The 25,973-nt window shown below is 40.0% G+C and overlaps 1 long non-coding RNA gene across 1 annotated transcript in view; it reads right to left on the reverse strand.

The window, feature by feature from the left end:
- Nucleotides 1-2,013: 2,013 nt before the first annotated feature.
- Nucleotides 2,014-25,973, reverse strand: part of LOC127572753 (uncharacterized) — a 41,176-nt gene continuing 17,216 nt past the window's right edge. Inside the window, exon 2 of the long non-coding RNA XR_007956676.1 lies at nucleotides 2,014-2,468. This is a non-coding gene — a long non-coding RNA (uncharacterized LOC127572753). The remainder of the gene's footprint in view (nucleotides 2,469-25,973) is intronic.

The raw sequence follows: 25,973 nt of genomic DNA on the forward strand, positions 1-25,973 counted from the left end.
TTCTCTCGGAGCGCTGCGAGTCTTTGGAACTCTCTTCCTCAAAGGTGGTGGAAGCAGCGCTTTGAATATTCATAAGGCAGAAGTAAATAGACCCTTGATAAGCATGGGAGTGATAGTTTACTGTGGGTAGACAGGAATGCAGATTTGACATTACAGTCAAACCAGCCACAATCTTATTGATTGGTAGAGCAAATTTGAGGGACAGAGTGGCCTGCTCTTGCTCCTAATTCATACATCGATAAATCCATTGGTGCCTTTTTATTCAGTTTGATAATTCCATCCTCAAAGAACTCAGATAAATTTCTCAGCAGAGCAGCTGTGCAAACTTGCCTTCTGAATAAAGTTTCTTCCAGGTTGGCTGTAGTCCGTTCATGCTTATTGACCCATGAAGACCCTGCCGCTGAACTTCACTCAACTCTATTAGTATCTGAGCTTGTGGATGTGACTGTAAGATGCAAAGTCACTGAGGCTTCTCTTTCACCTCTATCTCCTATTTTTGCTTCTCCTCCTTCCTCTTCTTTTCCAACTTCTCTTTCTCCTCCTACTTTTTCTTCTGGCAGCTCTGCTATATAGGTGGTAATTCATGGCTCGTTGAAATGAAAAAGGTACAAGTGCCCTAGTAAGGAGAGGGGGCAGATAAGAGGGCATATTCTGTATCTGCACCGTGAAGGGAATATGAGAAGGATTAGATTGGATATGAACATATCTTCATCTTCAGTGATCTCTAATTCTCTACTGGCTACTGAACTCACAATCTTCAGATAACTCAGCTTTTAGGTTGTTAGTGAGTATGTTGGAATTTGTCTGAATGATTTCCATGCAATGGTCAAATAGCCAGTGACAGAAAGGAATGCACCTTGTGTCTGAGTGTTGGATTAATGGTAACCCTGTGAGTTCAGTAGCACAATTGTTAGTTTGTAGTGTTCTTGACTGTTCTCACTGAACTCGAACAGACGCATGCAGTCATGAAATCTTTTCTGGGATCAGGTCCTCAGTGTACCTTGCCTGGCATTCACCTCTCTGATCACCTTCTCCCACTGCCATTTCACTTCATCCCATTGTGACTTCCTGGAATAGGAATTCCTACTTCTTCCTTTCCAGGTCCCCATGTCAGTGTCAGTCAATGGGGTGCCTAGTTTTGTTCCTGTGCAATGTAGTTCACTGTCCCTTAGCTGCACAATTACTTCTACCGGTGGTTGGTTTGTATGGACACTTCCCCTTTAAAAGATGTAGCCACGTACCAGTACTGATTAATTTCAGCGGGTGTGTGGGACTCCTGAAATTACACCTTCTAAATGTGCACAAATGACCAACACATTGCGATCAGAGTTCCTTAAGCCTCAAGAACACATTCCCGTATTAGTCCAGTTTTTTTTGAAGTTTTGGGGTTTTTTTTGGTTTATTATCAACTTTTTTTTGATTTGGTGATTCTACTTTCATATAATTAAATTTCATTTCTTTTCAATCTTTCCTTTTGTATTTGTTCACTTAATAAGAGAACGGGAGGTCTAAATTACTTTTGATTTACTCCTTGTGATTATATATTTTAACTGTTATGCTTGCTATCCTGATCTCTTTGCACCATATGTATAATTACTAATGTTATATATATTATTTTTACTAAGTTGAAAATTAATAAAAAGATTGAAAAAGAAAGAACACATTCCCAGTATTGAGACTGATAGGTGCAGATCCCCCACTTGATACTATTTTAGCACATATTTTTATGGCCTTGTGAGTTTCAAGTCCTCTGTGTTCAGAGCTAGGGCAAATGTGTAATGCATTAAGCAGATGGTTAAATCAAGCAGTCATCTCAAGAACAATTGATTTTTGACAGAATTCATCATTACAGTTCCTCCGTAATTTCTATCCCCCAGTCATCTTGGCAGTTCTATATCTTTATTGTCCTATTTTCACGTTAACATTTATGTCCTTCATACTTCATTGCTTTTTTATCATTTTCAGCAACGATTCTACAGGAGAATGATTTAATCAGCACGTCATCACAATCTGTTGATGCAAAGATTTAAATTATCTTTATTTTAAACAGTCTGGTTTCCAATTTCAGCAAACCATTCTGTCAGTGAAATCCTAATAACTTGGCACCAAAATGGCTCATAGAGATTAGCACTTAAAGAAAGTTACATCTTTAGCGTATGAGTTTTACTTATTGAAAGTGGTCTGGATCTCTGAATCAGAGTTTATGCAAACTTTGTAAAGTTTGAGCAAGTTAACAATGATGCGATTTTGCATCTTAAATCTGGTAAGTGAGAAAACTGCAGTACTGTATGTTGGGCTGAATCTTGCTGACCACCACCTGCCAGTCGATTGGATGTCTTCAGCTTCTGGAGTTCTGCACATACTCCGCCAGGCACAAGACTCCAAGGAGACACAAGAAATTCTGCAGATGCAGGAATCCGGAGCAATACACAAAAAGTCCTGGAGGAACTCAGCAGGTCAGGCGGCATCTATTGGAGGGAAATAAACAGTCAATGTTTTGGGCCAAGACCCTTCATCAGGACTGGAAAGTAAGAGGGCAGAAGCCAGAATAAGAGGTGGGGGGAGGGGGAGAAGTACATGCAGGCAGGGGGGTAGATGAGTTCAGGTGATGGGTGAGTCCGGGTGAGAGAGGGAAGGTAGTGGGTGGGGGAAGGGGAGAAGATGTAATAAGCTGAGAGGTGATGGGTGGAAGAGGCAGAGGGCTGAAGAAGAAGGAATTCAGTCGGAGAGGGCAGTGGACCATGGAATGAAGGATGGAGGAGGGGAGGAGAGGAGATGGGCAGGTTATCAAGGCAGTGGAAGGGACCCACAGGAATAAGGGAAGACAAAGGAGTTGGGGGGGGGGGGGGGAAGAGAAAGAAGGGGTGGGGTTACCAGAAGTTGGAGAAATCGATGTTGAGGCCATCAGGTTGGAGACTCCCAAGGCGGAATATGAGGTGTTGTTCCTCCAGCCTGCACCTGGCCTCAACGTGACAGTAGAGGAGGCCATGGATAGACATGTCAGTATGGGAGTGGGATGTGGAATTCAAGTGGGTGGCCACCGGGATTCCCGGCTGTTGCAGCGGACAGAGCGAAGGTGCTCCAAGACTCCAAGGGAAGCTGGAAGTGAAATGCCGGCATTTCTGACCTCACATTCCACTGTTGGACTCACCATTAAAGGGAGGAGGAAAGGGTCTTGATGCACTTTGTATCCAGCCCTCAGCTTTATGGCAGGGAGGGCCATCATTGGAATGACAAGCCCCATTCATTTGATAAGAATGAGAAGAGGCAACATGGTTACAAGATAAGGGGCCAGTCATTTAAGACAGAGGCATGTAGAAATTTCTTTTTGCAGAGGTCGGCAAATCTCTGGGATTGTCTACCCCAGACTGTTGTGGAAGCAAGGTCATTAGAAGTATTTAAGGTAGAGGTAGATAATTGTTTGAAAGAGTGGAAGATTGAGGGCTATGGGGAACTGGCGCAGAAGAGGAGTTGACACCAGTGTGGATCAGCCATGATCATATTGAATGGTGGGGCAGACTTGAAGGGTCTGATAACCTACTCTTGCTCCTGTTTTCTTGTGTTTTAATGCTTTTTGAAAAGTAAATAATCAATTTATTTTACTTCATTTTATTTTGTTTTAATTATTCATTAGTATATTTTAGGCATTTCCAATTCAGAATCAGAATCAGGTTTATTATCACGGACATATGTTGTGAAATTTGCTGCTTTGTAGCAGCCTTTTACCTTTTCATTAATTATTTCACGTAGGACAGTGCCTGCTGAGCACTGAGGACCCTTCACTTCCAATGATGGTAGGTCCAACAGGTAGTACCACAGGCTACCAGTCTGAGCAGCAAGTCGGGTTCAGACCACTCCAGACTGTTTCTTATAGTTGATGGCAGCCTGAGACTACGTACTTTACTTTGGTCATGTTGAAGGATACCCATATTGAAGAATGGAATCATTATCCATGACTTACATTGAATATTTAGCAGTCCTAACTGAAGTTTCTGAAAGTCAGATGAACAGGAAGGATACACTTTATTATAAAATAGAAAATGATGGAAACAATTAGCAGATCAGGCAGCATCTGTGGAAAGAGAAACAAAGTTAAAGTTTCAAGTCAAAGACCCTTCATCAGAACTGGGAAGAACAGAAAATAAGTTATTCCCATGGCAACCCTGGCCTCACCCATTCAGAGATATTCCTTATTTTCCTATCCATCCCTCCCTAACCTTCTTTGCATTTACAACTCACTGGTTTGCTCAACAGTTCTCCAAATGTCAGCAGCATATCCCTTTAAAGAGACATAACTGCAGCTACATAGTGCAATATCTACATGCGAGTGTTCAACAAAGGTCATTGGTCCAACTTATGTCAGTAAGGGAGGAAGCATAAGTGTCTGACTCATGACATCACTCCACATTCAGGCACAGATGTATTCAGACCAGTTGGTCAATGGGTGGAAAGTCATGCACAAGTAATCGCAAATACAATCTATCCTCTGTAAAGTTACTTCTGTGCATGAAGACAGGTACTGTTGGACAGCTTCCAGACTAATATTCTTCAAGGGCTTAATTCTTTTCTGAATTAAGTTGCACACTGTAAAGGATGCACCAAACCTTCTTAATGATGCATATTTTGGTGGACATAAGAAATAAATGAACCAAGGATTTCTCCCTGCGGCTGGTTGAAATGTTGACTGGCTTTCTTCTCCTACACTACCATCATCCTCTGGGTGCCTGACAGGAGCAGATTACTTCAGGTGCACTGCCTATGTGAGAAGAACCGTGCATTTTATTTCCCTGCCACAAAGAACTTGCATGGTTTGGATGCACAACCCATGGAAGTCTCCCCCAGCAAGGCACTGTTCTGTGACTGAGCCGAAACACTCTCAAAGATGTCATCTTGAAAGGCCCACAACCTCGTTCCTGACCACCAGCAATGGGGCCTGCTGCTCGAGAGATACAACCAAAGTCCCCATGGGCTTTAAACCATCCTGTGAAGAGGAGTTCTTTGTATGAATACTCTTAAATGCTTTATCTCCTTGCACTTTGGGTTGACTCCCTGTGGATGGCCCAGTGACACTGCAGATAGTGCAGTTGTCTGAGCTTCAGTGAGGTTGGGCTAAATCCTGACCTCTGCCACTGCCTGTGTGAAGTTTGCACATTCTTCCTGTGGTATGTGGGTTTCCTCCCACAGCCAAAATAGTTGCTGGTTATTAGGTTAATTGGCTATTGTAAATTAGCCCTGATGTAGGTTGGTGGTAAAAAATTCAGAGGGGACTTGATGGGCATGTTTGAGACAATAGCTTATGGGAGAAATAGGTGTGCGAATGGGATTGCTCTGTGTGCCAGCACAGGATCAATGGGCTGAATGGCCTCCTTCTACCTCATAAGGAAATTTAAAATATAAGACCCAATCAGAACCACAGAGTATCCCAGCATAAGCCACAACCACCAGATGTCTGGAAATTCATCTCTGTTGGGATGCAGGCAAAAATTGTTTGGTGTCACCCACCTCATTAATGCTTAAATTGGGCCCATACTTGCTGTAGGGGGAAATCCCAGACCAAGCCCCCTCAGAGGATTGCGTGTGTCGTGAACAGTATGAATGCGATTCTTATTTGAAGTGTTGTGTGTTTGTTTCGCAAGTATTAGTTCGCATTATCTCACTGTAGTTATGTAGTTGCTTAGTTGTTTCTTCTTTTCTGTATTAGATGTAGTGTATTGACACTGGTTGTCCTTTTTGTAGAGCTTTTAGTTAATAAACGTTTATAATAAAAAAAAATCCCAGACCACTCCTGTTCAGGAGGATATTAACACCCCAGTTTCCTTTTTGCTGCACTCAGACAGATTGTTACCTAGGTAGCAGTAAGAGGAAAATCTGTGACTGATATTGGTGATCCACATTGAAAATAGATGCATGTACACTAATTCAAAAGGAATGACTTACTTTGCATGCATTCATTAACTGTAATAAGAAATTGAGCAAAAGAATCAGTTATATATTGCAAATAAGATTCCTATTTGCATTGTAACACAAATATACACCCTGGCATAGCTGATTTAAATCACATTTGTAAATAATAAAAACAGCAACTTCCAATATTTTTATTTAAGAACTCCCATCAAAGCAATACTCGTTCACAAAACATAGATTTTGCCAAATTCTCTTCTCAGGTAGTCCCTTCAGATCGGGTACTCCAGAGCTGTGAGCTTTGAGGTGACTGATAAGGCCAATGTGAGACCTACAGATTTTGCTACAGGTAAGGCAGGATGTGCTTGCTAGGATGGGGGTAAGGTTTAGAGGTGGTACACTTCTTTCAGCATGTGCTTCAGAGCAGTCTGAATGTATGGATGGCCTCAAGATTCTCAGTTCCATCCCGTAAAGTCCTTCTCTACTTTGAGCGGCCTTGGGCCAAGGATTCCCAGGAGTCCAGTGGGGAAGTCAGATCTGCCCAAGGATGCTATGAGCACAACAGAAACTCATGAACTTTGAATCTTTTCCTCTGTGTAGTAATCTCTTCCTGGGATAGAGCTTGGAATAAAGTGACTGTTTCAGTGGTCTGGTGTCAGGCATGTGAATGAAGGGGCCTGTCCAACAGGGCTGACTGAGTGTAATTAGGGCCTCAGTTCAGGGGCCCAGTACTTAGATGCAATCACAAGGAAGGTGCACCAGTGTCTTTACTTTCTTAGAAGGTTAAGGAGGTTTGGCATATCACTGAACACTCTAACAAACTCCTTCAGATGTACTGTTGAAAGTATCCTGACTGGTTGCATCATGGTCTGGTACAGCAATTTGAAAGCACAGGAATGGAAGAAGCTGCAGAGAGTAGTGGACCCTGCCCAATACATCATGGGCACAATTCTCCCCACCATCTGTAGTATGTACAGGAGGTACTGCCTCGAGAAGGTAACATCCATCATCAAAGATCCTCACCACCCTCTCTCACCATGCCATCTTCTCGGAGCTACCATCAGGCAGGAGGTACAGAAGCCAGAAGTCCCACACCATTAGGTTCAAGAACAGCTACTTCTCTTCAACTATTAGATTCTTGAACCAACCTGCACAACCCTAATCACTACCTCAGTATAGCAACACTATGACCACTTTGCACTACAATGGACTTTGTTTATTTTTCTAATGTTCCTTCTTGTAAAATTTGTGTATAATTTATGTTTAATTTTTGTCTTTCTTGTGTATGTTGTGTATGTGATGCCATGTGCATGTGATGCTGCGACAAGTTTTTCATTGCACCTGTGCATATCTGTACTTGCGCATATGACAATAAGCTCGACTTTGAATTTGCTCCTGCCATTGGATTTGGAGCACTTTGTGGAGACAGCATTGCTATATGCCAATAGATCATGAGTTTTCTGTTGGGTTCGGCTGACTGTGGATGGTGGCTCTGACGAGAACCACTGGCAGTCAGCTGCCCCCAGGCCAGTATGTTCTCCAAATCTAAGGCTAAGTCACAGGTGTTGGTACATTGGTTGCTCCACTCTGTCACTGCACTCCAATAGACTTCAGCAGCAGAGCCTGATGGTACTGGGATCTCCAACCTTACCCTGACCAAGCCTGCCAGACAGGCCTGGCTAGGAATCACAATTCCGAATCACTTGCATGAGGAATCCTGAGTTGGAGATTAGGATGAAAAAGAAACATTCTGTCAATTATTTTTAAATATTTTATTATTTTTAATATTTTTAGAATTTTGATACATCAACTGCAGTGTATTTTTAAAAATATTTAAATTAACTTTAATAGTTTTTAAATGTCATAAAGACGCAAGGGAAAGTTTTTACAAAACTTCTGTTCTAGCCTCCCCTCCTGTAAAAGATGCTATGGTGGCAAGGTCTCAGGAATACATGGGTTAAGAACTACTTTCCACTAAGGCCTTACCACCTGACAGCGCATCCATACTTTGTTAGAAAGGTAATGGGGAGGGCTTGGGGAATGAGTTTGGACAGCAGGCCAAATTAAGCACAATTTGCCCTTTCTCAAAAGGATATAAATGAGAATAATCACTTAGTTTCTGTTATGTTTTGCATCAAAATAAATTCACACCAGGGAAAGCCATTGTCTCTTGACCAATCAAGCTTTTTTGACTCAAGTATTCTATCCAGACATCCACTCAGAGTGCTGACTCTTTTGTGCAAAATGCAATTCCCTAACATTGGTCATCACACTTTCTCTATACTAGGAAACACCAAGATCATATTTTCAAGTATTCACATATCTGTCAATCTGAGATCACTACAGAGCTGCTGAATTCAAGGTCTTGTTTAGATGATTTGTAAATTATTTGCATTTTACTCTGGTTTTCTGAACATTACAAGTGGCTGCTGATTCCCTCAATTGTTGCCTTCAATGTGCAAAGATCTGTGAAAGTCAGCAGGAAGGTGCCTTAAGAACAACTTTGATAAAATATAAATTCACAATGATGTTAAAGTGACAGCTATATCAGCTCAATTACTAAAAATATTGGGATTTTCTTGAATATTTGCTCATTTGGGATTCTAGCAGATTGTGAAAATGGATAATGTTTTAAATGATGTAAATCAATTCCTGCATAAATTATAGACTGCAGGTATCATTGGAATTGCAATGTATTCAGAAGCAAGCATGAAACTGATTAAGAAGCAATTTAATTTATTAGCATATTCTGAAGCTTGGTTCCTTGAACCATTATCATCACATGGTTGCCAGTTTAAGTGGTTGCATTAGCAAGACAAGGAGTGTGTTTCAAAGATAGCTAATGATAAAGGAACATGATATGAATGTGTTCAAGGTTTATCACAATGGCTGAATGAGGAAATGATTCATCTGCACATATCTCTTTAAAAATAACAAACTTTCTCACTAAACCAATTCTCTGAAGATTTTACATAATTATATTGTTATGACTCTTGCACTTCCTTAAATGATTAAATAATTTATTCAAGACTGGCAAAATCTTTTGCTTTTGTGCTCATCATACGTAGTATTGAATGCCAGGAGCACATATTTGTGCATTGCTGAGAAGAAACTGGTTTGTATAGGATCCTCATTTTCCATTTCATTGCTGAATTCATGAAGATTGGCCCGTTAGTTGTGTTGCATTATGTTCTGGAATCCACAGGGATTTTCCAGGACTGCAACAGTGTGGGGTAGATTTTATTTTGCATTGGTAGGGGGTAATCACTGAGTAATGCACTCATTCCACTTGGCAGGATGACTTTGGTGGTCTGTACCTTGCAGAGAGGCTAACCAAATTGCCTGAAGACTAACCATGGAACCAAGCTGCCATCATAATGTGAATACTGATGGGTGTAAACACATTGATCCAGTGTTTCCTCTTCAATTGAATCCATCTCTTTAGAGTTACAACCACAGTTTTCTTTTCCTTTGGTGTTTCCATTTCTAGGCCCACTTGAATTTGTATTCAGCATTTGGAATGTTTTTGTAAAATTGTGTAGACTAATGTTTACACACAAGTGACACTTGGAATTCAAAACAATGCAGCCTAATTTAGGAGTATTTTACAACTAAACCAACATCTTTTCCTCTCTGGCCCAGAGTTTAACTCCCACTGTACATTACAGCCAAGATCCTAACCTCCTGGTGGTCCATTGTCTCAACATCTCCATTTAAGCAGGGGAGCTGAAGATGAGGAGATGGTAGCAAGGTTTTGCGTTCCCGTGCTTCAGGATTACTGGAGAATTTTGGGGACTTTTAATACGGCAGCCTTATATTCTCTATTTTGCAACTCTGCATTCATCAGGTCTATAAAAATATTTTGAGTTGAGGTCAGTTTGGCCTCAAACTTCCAAATCATTTCTGTTTCAGGGAACGAGGCAATGATAACTTATCTCTCATTGCAACTTGACTGCATGTGCCTCACTCTTTCTCTGCATCTGTCTGTCTCCATCTCTTTCATTCACTCTCATTGTCAATTAGAATATTTACATTTTTACATTTTGTTACAGAACTAAAATGACAATATGTACTTTTTTCATTATATATTTTAACTTTCTGCAAAGCACAGAGAGAATGTTCCATTCTCCAGAAAGAAGTCTTCTGGCTAGGAAGTTCTCTGGACCTGTTCTTGCTCCACTGCTGTAACTTTATTAGAAAATCTGGTGGTGGTATAGAATGGGCTGTCACGTCACCAACACTCATTCTGTGACAGGCCTGACATTTCTTGCACCTGTTACACATGTCCTCAAGCTATCGGTCAATTTTCTTCTGACATGTTAAACAGTTAACTCTTTCACTTTAAAGTTGTTTTTGAATGTATGATTTTTCATGACCCTTTCATTTTATGTTAATCACACTATACCAAAACATTACTCCCCACTTTCTTTACCCAACATCCCCTGCAACCTCAATTTCATTGCACAGGAAAAAATATTGACACAGTTACTCTGCCTTTGGATTGGTTGATCTGCTGCTTCCCTGAACACTGATCTTGCTGTTTCTCTTCATTTATTATTTTATCAGCTGCACATGGGAAATCTGCTGATGCGCTGCTCCAGATGCCGAGTGAGCCTTTGTGCCCACTTAGTACTGCTGTTGCTACTTAATAATTAACAATTCATCCATCTAGTGATAAAAAGGTATTAGGAAGCTTCACAACATTAATTGGATTATGTTCATCTCAGATTTCGCATGAAGTCCATATTCTGTGTACCCACCACCACCCTCCTACCCCCACCAAACATGAAGAGGTCTCACCACCGAATGTGGCGAGACAAAATAAGGAAGAAGGACTCACCACCCACAAGGCAGGCTTCAGACTTTACAGGGTTGGCTGGTCTGGGGATACCATTTAGGATGTTACCATCCATTTTATTCCTGTTATGTTTTGCCATAGCAGTTTGATACAACTGAATGGCAGATTAGGTTATTTCAGGGATTGGAGAAGTCTGGCAGATTTCCTTTCATAAAGGAATTAAGTGAGCGAGAGGGAGACACAAGAGACTGCAGCTGCTGGAATCTGGAGCAACGTAATCACAAAGCGCTGGAGGAACTCAGCGGGTCAGGCAGCATCTATGGAGGGAAATGAACAGTCGACATTTCAGATCGAGACCTTTCATCTGGACTGGAAAGAAAGGGGGAAGGTAGACAGTACAAAAAAAATGGAGGGTAGGGATGGAACAAGAGCTAGCAGGTGATAGGTGGATCCAGGTGAGGGGGTGATAGGCAGATGAGGGTGGCAATGGTGTCAGAAGCTGGGAGGTGATAGGTGGAAGTGACAAAGAGCTGACGATGATAGAATCTGATAGGAGGGGACGGTGGACCATGGAATAAAGGGAGGGAGGTGGGAGGGGAGCTGCTGGGAGGAGTGTGTGGGTGATAGGGAGAGGGAGAGACGCAGAGAGGGAGGGGGGAGAGGGGGAGAAGGGGGAGGGGGAGAACGAGAGGGAGAGATTCAGAGGGAGAGGGAGAAAGGGAGGGGAGAGGGGGAAAGAGGCTGAGGGGGAGGGGAGAGGGAGGAGGGGAGGGGGAGAGGGAGAGAGGGGAGGAAGAGGGGGAAACATGGGGTGATGGGGGCCAGTTGGATCAGGAGGAGGGAAAAAAAGGGAAAAAAGCAGAAAAGAGACGGAGGGGGAGCAGTTACCAGAAGTTTGAGAATTCAATGTACATGATTGCCAAGTTGGAGGCTGCCCAGGTAGAATATGAGGTATTGCTCCTCTAATTGTCGTTTGGCCAGGCCTGTCAATGTGGGAATGTGAAGTGGAATTGACATGGCTGGCCACTGGGAGATCCCAGCTGGTATTGCAGAAGGAGCAGAGGTGCTTGACGAAGCGGCCCCCCAGTTAAGTGAGCCAGATTGATTTTATTTCAATTATGGTTAATAAAACTATCCTTTTATTCTACAATGTTCAATTAACTGAATGTTAAGTCTCCTGCAGCTATAATGAGATTCATTCATCCCGTTTACCGGATTACTAGTCCATTTACTCAGTCTCTATGCTACTATATACCCATTAGAGCGAAACACTAAACAGATTAGGACGGCACGGTAGCGTAGCGGTTAGTGTGACGCTATTACAGCGCCAGCAATTGGGGTTCAATTCCCGTCGCTGTCTGTAAGGAGTTTGTATGTTCTCCCTGTGTCTGTGTGGGTTTCCTCCGGGTGCTCCAGTTTCCTCCCACATTCCAAAGACAACGGGTAGACTAGCATGGGTTTAAATGAGCGGCACAGACTTACTGCTGTATAAATAAAGTTTTAAAGTTTTTTAAAGATATTTCACTGAGCAGGTGGTTCACTGAATAGAAATAAACCAATGGGAAAATGGGAGAGAGATGAGGTATAGATTTCTCCTATTCTTTCTCCCCACTCTCTCTATCTACTGCCCCATATCTATTTACCTGATTTTACCTGTCTTCTCTTCTTCTTTAGCACTCCTACTGCTGAATTTCATCTGCCTGAAACATCACAACTGGCTTACACACTGTGATGACCTTCTACTTCTTTTTCAGCATTTAAGTATTTAAGATTTCAGTGTTTTCTGGTGTTCATTTGATGTGTAAAGCAAATTATTCTGTTGTCTGATCCAGAAGCGTCCTTTCTGTTTCCAGCCCTTTAAATAAAAAAAAGTAACTATCAAAATAAAAATCTTACTGCGTTTTTAATGCTTATCTCAGTTACTTCCAATTTATGACTCTCAAGCTTTTAATAAACATTGCATTAAAATCTTTCTTTGGAAAAATAAGAAATCACTGATTAAAATCAGTAAGCCTCAACTTTTAAATGAGAGAACTTTTTATCATGATAAAACTTCTTTTTTCATTATTGTGGTTTTATTGTACCATGGCCCTTGTCCTTTCCTATCATTGTAATTTGTTCTAGTATTACAACTTCCTCAAACATCCACACTCCCCAACTTCTGGCTTATTATACTTCTCTCATCGCTCCAACATTAGTGACCAGACCATGGCCTCAGCTGTCCTGACCCCAGTCCTTGGAACTTCCTCCCCAGATCTCTTTGCTTCTCTAATTCTCTCATACACAAAAAAAAACACCTTAAAGCCCACCTCTTTTAACAACCTGTTGGTTATTCGTTCCAACATCTTCATATGTGGTTTAGTTTGATCATGCTCCTGTCTATTTCACACATAAGAGTACTATATAAACACATTATTGTTTTTCTTATTGTAATGCACAAGCCCTGCCCTTTAGAATGATACATGGATTTTAATAAAGTAGCAATGCTGATTATGCTGTTTAATATTTACATCCACTGTTTGTTTTGATCTTTCTTTGCCATTATCTTCATAAAATAGCTTTTCATATATGAGAGTGTTGCCGTAAGTATGATACTTCTTGGATTCCCAACTTCTTTGCTTCTAGCAGTTTTGATTCTTTTTATATTAAAATTGTTTTTTTAAATTTGTGATGATGGACAATTAATCTCTTGATTTGCTTTCCATTGACACTCTGAAAGCATTTCAACAACTTTCTACTTAATTTCCTTAAGATCATTCATGCTTAAGTAATGGCAAGCATCATACTTTATGAAGTAAAAACTGAACATGAATACAGCTTCTTTCTGCCTGAAAAGCTTAACTCTTCACATTAAGGATCTTTTACTTACCTAAAGAAAAACAGTTACACAATCAAATTATCTCAATTAATCCAGTATTCATAACTGTTTTTGAGAAGACAGTCCTAGATGTTCACTGCTTTCTATGTCAAAAAATTCCCCCTGATTTTATTCCTAAATGGCTCAGATATAATTTCAATATTCTTCTCTCTTGTCCTGCATTTCTACATAAGAGAAAATATTTTAGCTCTCTTAACCCTAGATAATCTCCTTGTCATTTTAAAAACAATGATTAAGTCACCCTTTGCTTTTCTGACTCCTGGAACTATAAACTGAATTTTTGCAAACGCTCTTCCTCACACTTTAAGTCCAGATATTGGCTTATCATGTATCTGCACAAACCTCCTGGGGAAATACCCCCTTCCTGAAGTGCTGTCCCAAAGTACAGTGATCTAGATGTGATCTGACAAATGTTCTGTCGGGGTGAAGCAAACCTCCGTCCCCTTTGTTTTCCAGCCTCAGTGAGCCAAACAAAATCCATTAGCCTTTTTGATTGCAAAAAGCAATCTTTGGCATCTCTGTAATCTTATGTGCTGAGAGCTGTCATTTAGACAGATAATGGTGAATGTGTGCTGTTCATATTAAGAGCAGATTTTCTTCCCAGTCTCTTATAGATTGCTCTTTTAGCAGGTCAGGACTTCCAAAGGTCCTCTGCCTTTACTTCCAACTCTGGCCAATTTGCCAAGTTAATTGATGCAATATCTTTATTCCAGCTTCTGAGTTGTCCATCTTGGGTGGGGCTACAAAATGATGGTAATGCCATTTAATCCTCACCTTCTGCTTGTTTTAGAACCCTGGATCTTAAATCTGTGAATGGATTGCCACAGTAATCTGTTCAAGTTCAAATTTATCGTTGTGATGGGCATAAATACACAGGGCATAAATGCAATGATATTAGCTTTTTGCAGCAGCAGCACAGTGCATTATATGACGAGGACAAATGTTAGTTAACATAAAAAATTAACATAAATTATACGTAATTTAAACGTGTGCAGAATAAACAACTAAATAAACATCTCAACACCAGTGCACGATTGAGGAAGAAAAAATATATAGCCTGAGGTTATATATAGTGTTAAGATTTTTCTGGTTGTTTCAAGAACCTGATAGCAGTGGGGAAGAAGCTGTTGTTAAACCTTGGTGTGGGTCTTCAGGCTCCCGTCCCTCCTGCCAGTTATAATTTGACTTATGTGTCTACTTAGATTACATGCGCTCACCTCTGGTCTAGGTGTTAAATTTGAGGCTACCCATAAAATATTAAGCCTCAATGTTAATATGTCATATTTTGTTTCAGCTGATTGTATACTCTGCAAAATGATACGCAAAATTAGCATTCAAAAACGGGCTACATTGTTGGAACAAAAAATGGACAACGGCATTCTTATTCCCAACACTTCGCCCTGCTGCGCTGCTTTTGCCATCATGCTTATCAGCTCTCCTGGTCATTCCAGTCATCTGTCCATAGTTCTCTGTTAATCTACTTCTCTCATATGGCTCATCCCTCTGTAACTAGGCACTATTCATTTCCTGACACACTTTCGCAGTTTCTATTTGCAGAAATCAGTGCTGGATTTTGAATATGTTGTTCCCTGATTGATTCACACAATGGCAGATGATTTCATTTGTGTCCTCTATGTGTGCCATTCATCTTACCATCTTGTACCAAATGATTCACTATTACATCAGTATATGAATTGTCTTACACTTAGTAAACGCACGAGCAATAAATTATGCAAGGCAGATTTTTATTTCATCAAATGCTGACCTGTTTTGGCAATTTATATACGATATTTAAATTTTCTCTCTGCTGAATAGAGTTAATGATTATTCTCCATCACTTGTTAATGTTCTCTACAGGAGCTGCACTGGACACAGTGAATTCAGCAAAGGTCCATGGGGGGAGGGGGTAGGGGTGGTGAATATTGTGGGTAAATTCCAGTAACATTTTATAATTCTAGAAACATCTGCACACTAATAGATTCCTAAGAATTGGGCGTTGGGGAGGATTAATTTGGATACAGAACACTTAGAGAGAAATTAGGAAGGTCAGGCCAAATACCTGTTTTCAAGTCTGCCAAAGTTTACCTCTCATTGATTTCAATGGTAAAGGTGGGCAGTACTTAAAGTTCATGCTCCCTTCAAAGTTCCTAGTGATTGTATTCAGTTAATGTAACCCATTTAGAAGCATCCTGTTTGCTCTTCTCTGGAACTCCTCCAAGGTCTTAAAGATAATGAGGGCCATCATTGGAGATGGCAGCCTAATTGTGTTCATTTTAAAAACTACTGTGTTGCTGATTTAATATTGCATTATTCAAGAAATACATTCTGAAACCCATTTCCTTCTCTATGAATTTATGATTCTGCTGGATGGGTTTGATGTTTTATCTACTATGAGCCCCAGTTTCCTCTCGTGCAATCATTGCTAGGTAACGCTACATGGTATACCCATACACAGAATTTCCCAGAGCAAGTGCAGCACACAGCATTCTACAATTCTGTCATGCATAAGCTCCTTTACTCTCTATTTCTTAATCAGATTGTGTCTGATTTACTTCATCCATATCCCTTCGTATGCTACTTTGTGGCATCTTAAAAATAGCAAATTTGTCCTTTGATGCAGTTATCAAAATCATTGAGAGAAATTGTGATGAACTATGGTTCCAACATGGATTGCAATGGGATAATGCTTCCCATTGAGCCTCTTGCAGAGGATAATTATATTCCCTGATTGTGGGAACACTACCAATTCACTATATACCTTAAAATTTGCCCACCAATCATATATAATGAAACCTTATTTAATGGCCTTTTATCTGAACCTTTAATCAAAGGTTTTCTCGAATCAAGGTACATTATCTAACATTCTTGCATCTTCCATCATTTATATCACTGAACCTCCCTTTTAACCTCTGCTTCCCCTTTAAAACCTTCTAAACTAAATTGTAAAAAAATTCTTTCATTAATACTGCTCAATATATTGCTGCAATAATTGGTGCTCAGAAGGGAGTTGATCACTGGATGTGTCTATATTTTGTCCTATTTTGTCTCTGCTTTGTGTTTAAACATAAGAGCAGTGGGGATTGAAATATGGTGATATGATTCCTTCACATAGAGATTCCTTCCAACTGTTTCCCAGCATGGCATGTGTAATGTAATTTATATAATCCTGTTATTAATATCCACTTGCTATATCCTTGCTAACAGCTCTCTTGCACTCTGTTTTCCTTATGACATTATGTTCTATACTGCAGCAAAGACTGCACTTCAAAAGTACCTTATTAGCTTGAAAGCGCTTTGAGACGTTCGGAGGTCATAAAAAGAACGACATGAACGCAAATCCTTTTTTCTTAACCCTGTATGTCTGGTGCTGCCACCTGACAGCAATGCTTGTGTACTACTTTATGCATTTCTTTAAATCATGCAATTCCTCTGAACACCCATTGGATCCTCTGGTAAGTTTAGATTCATTCATACATTGAGGTAAGTATTGAGTCATTAACCCTTAACAAATGTTTGATCAGATTTCATTCTAGTGGAAGTTGCCATTATTTGTAGGACATTTGTGGTATATTCAGGTTTGGCGGTGGTTATATTTGGTTATTATGCAGAAAAGCAAGCACCTGCAGCTCAAGCAGCCAATGGAACCAATAACATGTGGTGCTTGAATGGGGAAACTTTGCGAGACAGAGTTCTCACCATCCCATTCATGAGGATATCATCTCTGCCTGTATGGCCTCAAGCCTGCACTACTGCTTTGTACAAAAGTGGAATTCATGACTGCCCTGAATCAGAGGACTAAATGGGCTTTCCTTGAGACTCAGTTTACTTCAAGGAAACAATAGTTTGGAACCAAAACAAAAAAAAAAGCAGTGACAGGCTTCATGTTCCAATAACTTGTGCAGGAAATTAAACAATAGTTCAAATGAGCATTGATGATTGACCAGTCATGAGTGGCTGTGATTCTTCCCATTTTTAATCATAGACTCAAACAGCACAGAAAGAACCATACCCAGGAATTGGATTAGATCCTTTGGCTGCTGTACTAAACACATGCGCATCATACTACAAGTGCTCAGCCAGGTCTTCCACAAAAATTCATGGTTTTCCCACAGAATCTCATACTAAACTGGGATCTGTGTGTCAGGGACCTTCAGGGAGCTGTATGAAAAGCTTGCAGATGCCGTGAAGTTATTGCACTGATTACCTGGAAGAGTATCAGAGCTTAAAGGAACTCTCGCCACTGCTTAAAAGGCTGCCATGAAGATGAGGGAGAGAACTTGGGAGGAAGGACTCCTGTGTGCACAGGCAACAACTTTGCAATGGCCTGCTTGGTTGAGTCCCATGCTGTGAGTGGCCCCATGCCATTGTTATATGTGGGGAGACCAAGGGGTAAGGACTGCAGTGTGTAACTTTGATGGGATTTGTCAAAAAGGCTACAGTAAATGATGAAATGACTGGTGAAGCAGCTTTCATTATTCTAAGTAACAAAAACTGAGGCTGGAAGATACTGTATACAAGACAGTAATGTCACAATGCAGATCCTTTAACTGATGTCTAATTGTCCATCATAGTACAGTGGTCATAGTTTTCTTTTAAGTGTTCACTGAAGTCATAGGTTGCGCCCATAAGCTCTAATTTATCTTGACACAGGAGGAAACATCCAGTGCACAACCTGGGATGTCATTAGATGCATGACTGATGCAAAATAAATATTAGCCATTTCGGTGAATTGCCCAGAGTGTTCAGGTCAATTTTTCAATGGGTGAGATTTCACTCAGTGATGTAACCTGGATCAACTTGCTCGGGTATACAATTTGTGCTGAAGCATAGTTACTAAAATAGTCACTTAAACGAATAGTTCCAAAAGCATACAGTTTCGAGACTCTGCTCTCCAAACTGATTCTTTAACTGAGGGGTACTATCCATTCCCTATCTCCTTTCTCCAAAGCCCTTTTTTTTAGGTTCAACCAGAAAACCCATTCATTCCGAAAGTTATTATTAAATCTACTTCCAGCAACCTTTCAGTGATTTCATTCCAGATCTTAACATCTCACTCAGCAAAGAAAAATTCTCTTCAACTGTTCTTTGATTCATTGACAAATTATTTTAAAGCTGTGTTTTCTGGATACCAACACTCTAGCCAAAGAAATGCTTCTCATTATTTACTGTATCAAAATCCTTCATAACTTAGGAGACCTGCTAACTATCCCTTTAATCTTTTCTGCTCTTAAAAGATCTCTTAGTTTTTACACTTTAACCCCTATGCCCTGGTAAGTCTCCTCTGCATCCTCTCCAAGGCTTTGACTTCTTTCCTAAAATGTGGTGCCTAAACTTGGAAACAATAACCCACCTGGCCAGTTCTTTGAGAATGATATCAAGGCTCTGGAGAGTCTGCAGAACATTAATAGGCATTTAGGACTTTCTTAACATGGAATGCCTGGAGAAGCTGGGATTGTTCTTGAAGCAGAGAATATTAAGCGGAGCATTGATAGATATGTTCATAACAAATGAATGATCTTAAGAGTAGATACTGTCAAAAGTACTGATAACCCAAGAACACAACTTTACAATAACTGATAAAACATTCAGAGGTGATATGAGGGTATAAGTGGTGTAGTGAGTTGCTGTGATCAAAAATGTCTTGCTTAAAAGGGCACAGAGATCAAATTAAATCATAACTTTAGAAGGAAGTTCCCTAAATATGGAACAAAAAAACATTTGGAGGAACAAGTTCTAATTTTGGTCATCTTTAGCAATTCAATTATATCAGTCTCCTTATTGCGTTTTTGACCATCTGAACATATTCATTATGCTCTTCATATCCAGGTACAGAGCATTAGTAAGAACACAAGAAAATAGAAGCACGAGTAAGCCTCTTGATCGCTCAAGCCTGCCTCGCCAGTCAATATGACCATGGCTGATCTGCCCCAGGTCTCATCTCTTCTTCTGTGCCTGTCCCCATAGCCTGACACTAATCTTTCAAACACTTATCTACTTCTTCTCTAAATGCCCTCAGTGATCTCGCCTCCACAATTCTCTGGGGTGAAGAATTCTGGAGATTCACCACCCTCTGTGAGAAAAAGTTCCTATGAAGTTTATTAACTAGCCCCTAACTTTTAACTATGTCCCCTCATTTGAGATTCTCCCACTAGTGGACACATGTCAACATCTACCTTGTCATGGCCCTGAAGAATCTTATATACTTCAATAAGATCAACCCCCCCCCCCACCCCCCCATCCTTCTGAACACCAGAGAATACAGATCGAACTTCTTTAGACTACGACAGCCCTCTTATCCCAGGAATTAGCTTGGTGAATCTCTTTCGAACTGCCTCCTGGACCAGTATGTCCTTCCTTAAGTAAGGGGACCAAAAATGCAGACAGTAGTCCAGGCACGGTCTCAGCAATATCCAGTTAAATGGTAACAATACTTCCCTGTTTGTAAACTCCAACCCTGTTGCATTCAATGTCAATCAACCATTTGCCTTCCTAATCATGACAACAACATTTCCCTCAATGTCAGTAAGTCAAAAGAGCTGGTCATTGACTTCAGGAAGGGGGTCAGTGCACACGCTCCTGTTTACATCAACGGTGCTGAGGTTGAGAAGGTTGAGATCTTCAAGTTTCGAGGAATGAACATCACCAATAGCCTGTCCTGGTCCAACCATGTAGATACCATGGCCAAGAAATTTCACCAGGACCTCTACTTCCTCAAGAGGCTAAAGAAATTCAGCATGTCCCTATTGACCCTCACTAATTTATATAGATGCACCAGAGAAAGCATCTTATCTGGATGCATCACGGCTTGGTATGTTAACTGCTCTGCCCGAGACTGAGAGAAACTGCAGAGAGTTTGGACACAGTTCAATACATCATGAAAACCAGCCTCCTCTCCATAGATTCTGTCAACACTTCTCACTGCCTTGGTAAAGCAACCAGCATAATCAAAGACCCCTCCCACCCAAGGCATTCTTTCTTCTTTCCCTCCCTTCGGGCAGAAGATACAAAAGCCTGAAAGCATGCACCACCAGGCTTAAGGACAGCTTCTATCCCGCTGTTATAAAACTATTGAATGGTCCCCTAGTACAATAAAATAGACTCTTGACCCCTCAATCTACCTCGTTATGGCCTTGCACCTTATTGTCTGCCTGCACTGCCCTTTCTCTGTAAGCGTAACATTTTATTCTGCATTCTGTTATTGTTTTTCCCTTGTACTACCTCAATGTACTGATGTGATGGAATGATCTATATGAATGGCATGCAAAACAAAGTTTTTCCACTGTACCTCAGTACATGTGACAATAAAAAAAAACAATTTACCACTGGCTGCTCCTGCCTGCTAATCTTTTGTAAGTCCTCTGTACTCCACTCATCTATATCTTTTCTCCAATACATCTCAAAACAGTGAAACTAATATTGACTCTGGTAATATCAATGTAGTTCCTCCCAGCCTAAAATGTAAATGTTCTCCAACCCATGGGCTTCAATTTGGATAAAATGTCTACTTTATGGCTGGACATCTGGGAACTTACAAGAGATGCAGATGCTTCAACTGGTCAAACCACAGCAGCTTCCTTATCTGCACTTGGTTATACTTGTGCCTACATTCTGCTGGCCTGTGCTTAAGCTTTCTAGACTTAATTAATTGAGGCATATAACTAAGGTAATGTGTATTTCATGTTGAGCCAACAGAATATTTATTTCTGTGACTTTCTTCTTCTGGTGAATTTATTTGGCAAAATGATGAGTTTTCAGTAATGGTTGTCTCATCAACCTCCTTTCTTGCAGTAAAACAAGGACCCTTTCTTTGAGTTTTTTTTTCAAAGCTTTAACCTTTTATTCAGGTTATTCTTTAATTGAATTGTGTCTTATTTTCTTAGGTTTCATAATGGATGCCCAGTACTATACTTTCAACTCCATTCCAGCAAATATCTTAAGTAAATTCTAAATTGCTTTCTTCTATTTCCCATTAATATCGTTCGGCATTAAAGCCATAATCCCATTTCTTGTTTTCCACATGCATTTTTATCTTTTCAAGATCAAAGTACACATTTTCTGTGCCTTTCAGAATCTCTTGCATTATTCCTCAGCTTTCCATGTCGTTAATTTGGTCTGATCAACAATCATTCCGTCATTACACAGATCTAAGTTGATCCATATGAATGTAAGATGGCAGACATACTGCGTACATTACTTGCCACTTTCCAGAATTTGCCAAACTGAAAATGTTTATTTACTGTTATCCCTTCCTTTCTAACCACCAGCCATGACTTTATCTATGCTGGGAACTATAAAATGTTCCCATAGAGTCCTTACAACATGTTTACATAATGTCTATAATGTAGAAATATTTTGCAAGTAATGCATAAGAGTGTTATCAAGCTAAGTGGCATAAGAACATATAAACAAAAGAACTGGGTGTTAAAGAATACCTTAAAGGAGGAAAGACATAGTCGAGAGGGGATATTCCAGAGCTTTGGGCTCTGGCAGCTGAAGACATGGCTGTTAATGGTCCTCTGAATTTTGTCAGGAGAATATACCAAGTAACCAAATTGTTAACATGTTTTGGTTTATCTTTCATTGGAAAAAATGTCACTGTGTACTAGCACAAACTATTGTAAACTTTGGCATAGATCCAAATAAACTTTATTTTGTGTGTAACACAGCCCAATCTTTAATATTTGTACTAGGATTTACAACACTTAAAATAATTCATGTAGACAAACTCAACAACTAATTATTTTGTTTGCTCGCTCAACTATCAAATGGACAAATAAGACAATTAGTTGATGAGTTTGTCTACATGAATTATTTTGGACATAATAGACCAAAATCTCTGTTAGTCTTGGCATTGTATGTATGCTTTATATACATTCTGACTCATGAAACACATTTCTCCACTATTTTACCTTGATATAGCACACCTAATCAAAGGAATCTGCACTGAAGAACAATTAGATTTATCTCATTATTAAGGTGGAATATCAGTCAACAACCTGTGGTAGTCATGACAAATACCTTATCATTTGTGTTGTTAACCTGGAGATTAATCAGTGCCAGCTTGTGGCTGCTTAGTTAAAAAAAAATCTGTGTGATTTTTGTGCTCTATCTTTTCACTGCTATCAGCAACAATTCTATTTTATATCTTGTCAAGCACTATTAGACTTCAAAAAGTAAATAGCCACTCTTTTTATTTCCGCTAAACTGCTGACCACCCATCTCCCATTCTGAGCTCCAGTGTTAGTTGACACCATTACCAGTCCCTCTTCTAATATGTCTCATCAATCCTCGACCCTTAACCCTCTATCCTTGCAGTCGATCACACCATCCATTTGTAACTGTTATTCAACAATGAGCAACCTCCATTATATGGAATAATTGCAGAAACTGCTGCTGATCTCTGTAGAGCAGTAAAGGTTAAGAAGAGACTTAACAGAAGAGTTCAACATCATGAAGCCTCCAGACAGAGTGAATAAGGAGGAACTGCTTTCTTTGGCAAACGGGGCAAGAATTGGAGCACATAGACTCTCAACTGGCAAAAGAGCCAAAATGACTAATGTTAAAACCTTTCCATGCAGCAAATAGTTATGATCTAGAGTTCACTGCCAGAAAGAGCAGTGAAGTAGATTCAACTGTGGCTTTCGAAAAGGAACCAGATAAGAACTTGAAGGAAAAAAAAGCAAGGACTACAGGAGAAAGAGACAGGAAATGGGGCCAACTGGAGTTATGTTGGCCTGGGGTAAATGGGCTGAATAATCTCCTACTGTGCAACAACAATTCTATGATGCTACAAAATTAATTTCTTGTGTTATTTTAATTTTAGCTTATGCCTTTAGACATTTTGCATTTTAGCAGCTGCTTTGTTGTATGCTCCTCCTCCTTCCCTTCTCCACTTAGCTGCAATAGGAAAATAAAGATTAATTTTGTCTGGGTGAACTATCAAGGCACCAGTAGTCTGCATAAGAGAGCAGTAGCCTAGGGCTAATAGACCACTGAGTATTTGTAGTTCTTTCAGAAGGATATTGAAAATTCATGAGAATAGTTCTCCGTTCCATTGAGGAATGTGCCCATAAATATGAAACTGCTTCCAGATTCAATTATCATCTATCATTATTTGTTCTCCTGTGGTCAAACAGACATTGTCATTGAGATCCACTCTTTCCTCCTTGATTTTATTGAATAACCTACAGGAGTGTCAGCACTTTCTACAGGTTAAGGCTGCATTTTATAGCAAATAATGTCATGTGCAAGCTATTATCATTCCTTATACAATGAAGTACAAAGGTTCTGCGACGATCAAATAATGAAATTCACATAAAAATTCATGCGATAAAGTCTTTCAAAGATACAAAAGTGAATGACTATAAAGACTGAGATTAAAAAAAAAACTGGACAATGGCTTTTCTACAGCTCAATACTCTAAGTGCAGACAAGAAATTGTGTGCTGGAATCACACAATACTGCATGCAAATCACTGGATTGCTTTGGGTAACTTCTGTCCACATTCAACCATTTGCTCAGGTGGTGCTTAGCCAGAATGCACCTTAAAGCACAGACTGTAGATTATGTTGCTTGTTATGTGCTTGTTAAGCACCAATTAGAGGCAAACCGGCAAATTAGTTGCAGCTTCATTGTCAATTGCCCACTTTTAAAAAAAAGATATTAAATCAATGGCTGGAGCTGGAAAAGGTCAAAAGGATGAGAGTATCAAAGTAAATTCATTTTTTTACAAGGAATTCTGCAATGGATGCATTGTGGGTCCTTGCAGCCAGTATGCTGCTGCTAATTGCTACAGAAAGAGAAGCAAAGATAACGTGGTAGAATTAGTCTCATTTTACTCAGCACAGTATGAGACTACAAGCTTCATGAAGTCAATGTAAAGGAAAAATAGACACGTACAAAACCCTCGTACAACCACCCTCAACTCCAAATGATTTTTCATTCTCCTGATCTCTTACTTCTAATCTTTTTTGTTTTCAAGTGTGTTGTATATATTCCTGAAAGTAAAAAGACTTTTGTTTTAAAACAAACCAAATGATTTTTACAGTTAACACAGATTAATGGAATATTCCATAGCTTCCTGCTTGTAAACCTGTTCAGTAAACTCCAGGATGAGGGCTGGATTCCTTCAACTTGTATTTTATAGAATGCCACTGGCATTCTCCTGGTTTCAATCTGTTATCTGGCTGCAGCTTTTTATTCAAGGAAGCTCCAGGTACTCAAACTTTGAGAATAAATTGAGCTCAGGCCTCACATTCATGAGAGATGGGGAGGTCTGTGCAAGGAAATATTCTTTCAGGAATTTCCAATGTTGCAGATGCAAATGTGTGGGTTGATTATCTAGCTATTTTTCATTTTTATGTGTTTATTACCTTTGCATGAGTTGCAGAATGTGTTCATTTCTTTGCCGTGTGTTGCTGATTTTGTCTGTCTTTCATTTTTTATTTCTGCCTCTCTGCGTATGTCTGCTGGTACATACATCTTTTTTCATTTCATGTACTCCTACCTCTTTCTATTACATTCTTAAAAGCAACTTTAACATCTCTGACCGTAAGTCTTTGCAGAGAATTGTGAGTACAGCGAGAAAGATCATTGGAGCACCTCTTCCCTCCATCTCGAATAGTCACAATACACGATGCACACGTAAGGTTTACAGAACCATAGACGACCCTTCTCATCCCTCCCATGACCTATTTGTCCCACTGCCGTCTGGCAAGTGGTACCAGAGCATCCGGGCCAGAACTACTAGATTGCACAACAGCTTTTCCCCCAGGCTGTCAGGCTCCTGAATACCCCAGTAGACAAATGCCGCGTCAAAAGTCCTGGTTTGCACAACGGCGTATCAGAACTTTGGCTGCTGCTGAACGTGTTTATACAATGAGTAAAACACACTGAGCTTTGTATTTCTCTTCGTCCAACTCGGTTTTGCACTAACTCTGCACTAAATTTGTATTTTGTATATACCATTTTTTTGCACTATTTGTACTTGCACAATTTAATTTTTTTTTTGTTTTATTGTTTGTGTTTATTGTATGTCTTCTGTTGTGTGAGTCTGGGGGAAATGACATTTCGTTCTGCCATGTGTTTTTATAGCATGGATGAATAACAATAAAGTAACTTGAACTTGAAATTGAACTTGAAAGGCTCATCTTTCTCACTAAAGTCGGTCTTCAGCCAATTTAATTCACTCTCATGATATTAAATTGCTGACAGTACTGGATGCAGCAAAGGCTGTAGGTCAGGACAACATCCTAGCTATAGAACTGAAGACCAGAAATTTGATGGAACAGCCACGTAAACACAATGGCTAAACAGAGACTAGGTATCCTGTTTCACCCGAAGCGTTTCCACCGTCTGTGTTGGCACACATCAGGAGTGCGATGGAACACTGCTCAT

The sequence above is a fragment of the Pristis pectinata genome, chromosome 7, assembly GCF_009764475.1.
Source record: "Pristis pectinata isolate sPriPec2 chromosome 7, sPriPec2.1.pri, whole genome shotgun sequence".
Lineage (NCBI taxonomy): Eukaryota > Metazoa > Chordata > Chondrichthyes > Rhinopristiformes > Pristidae > Pristis > Pristis pectinata.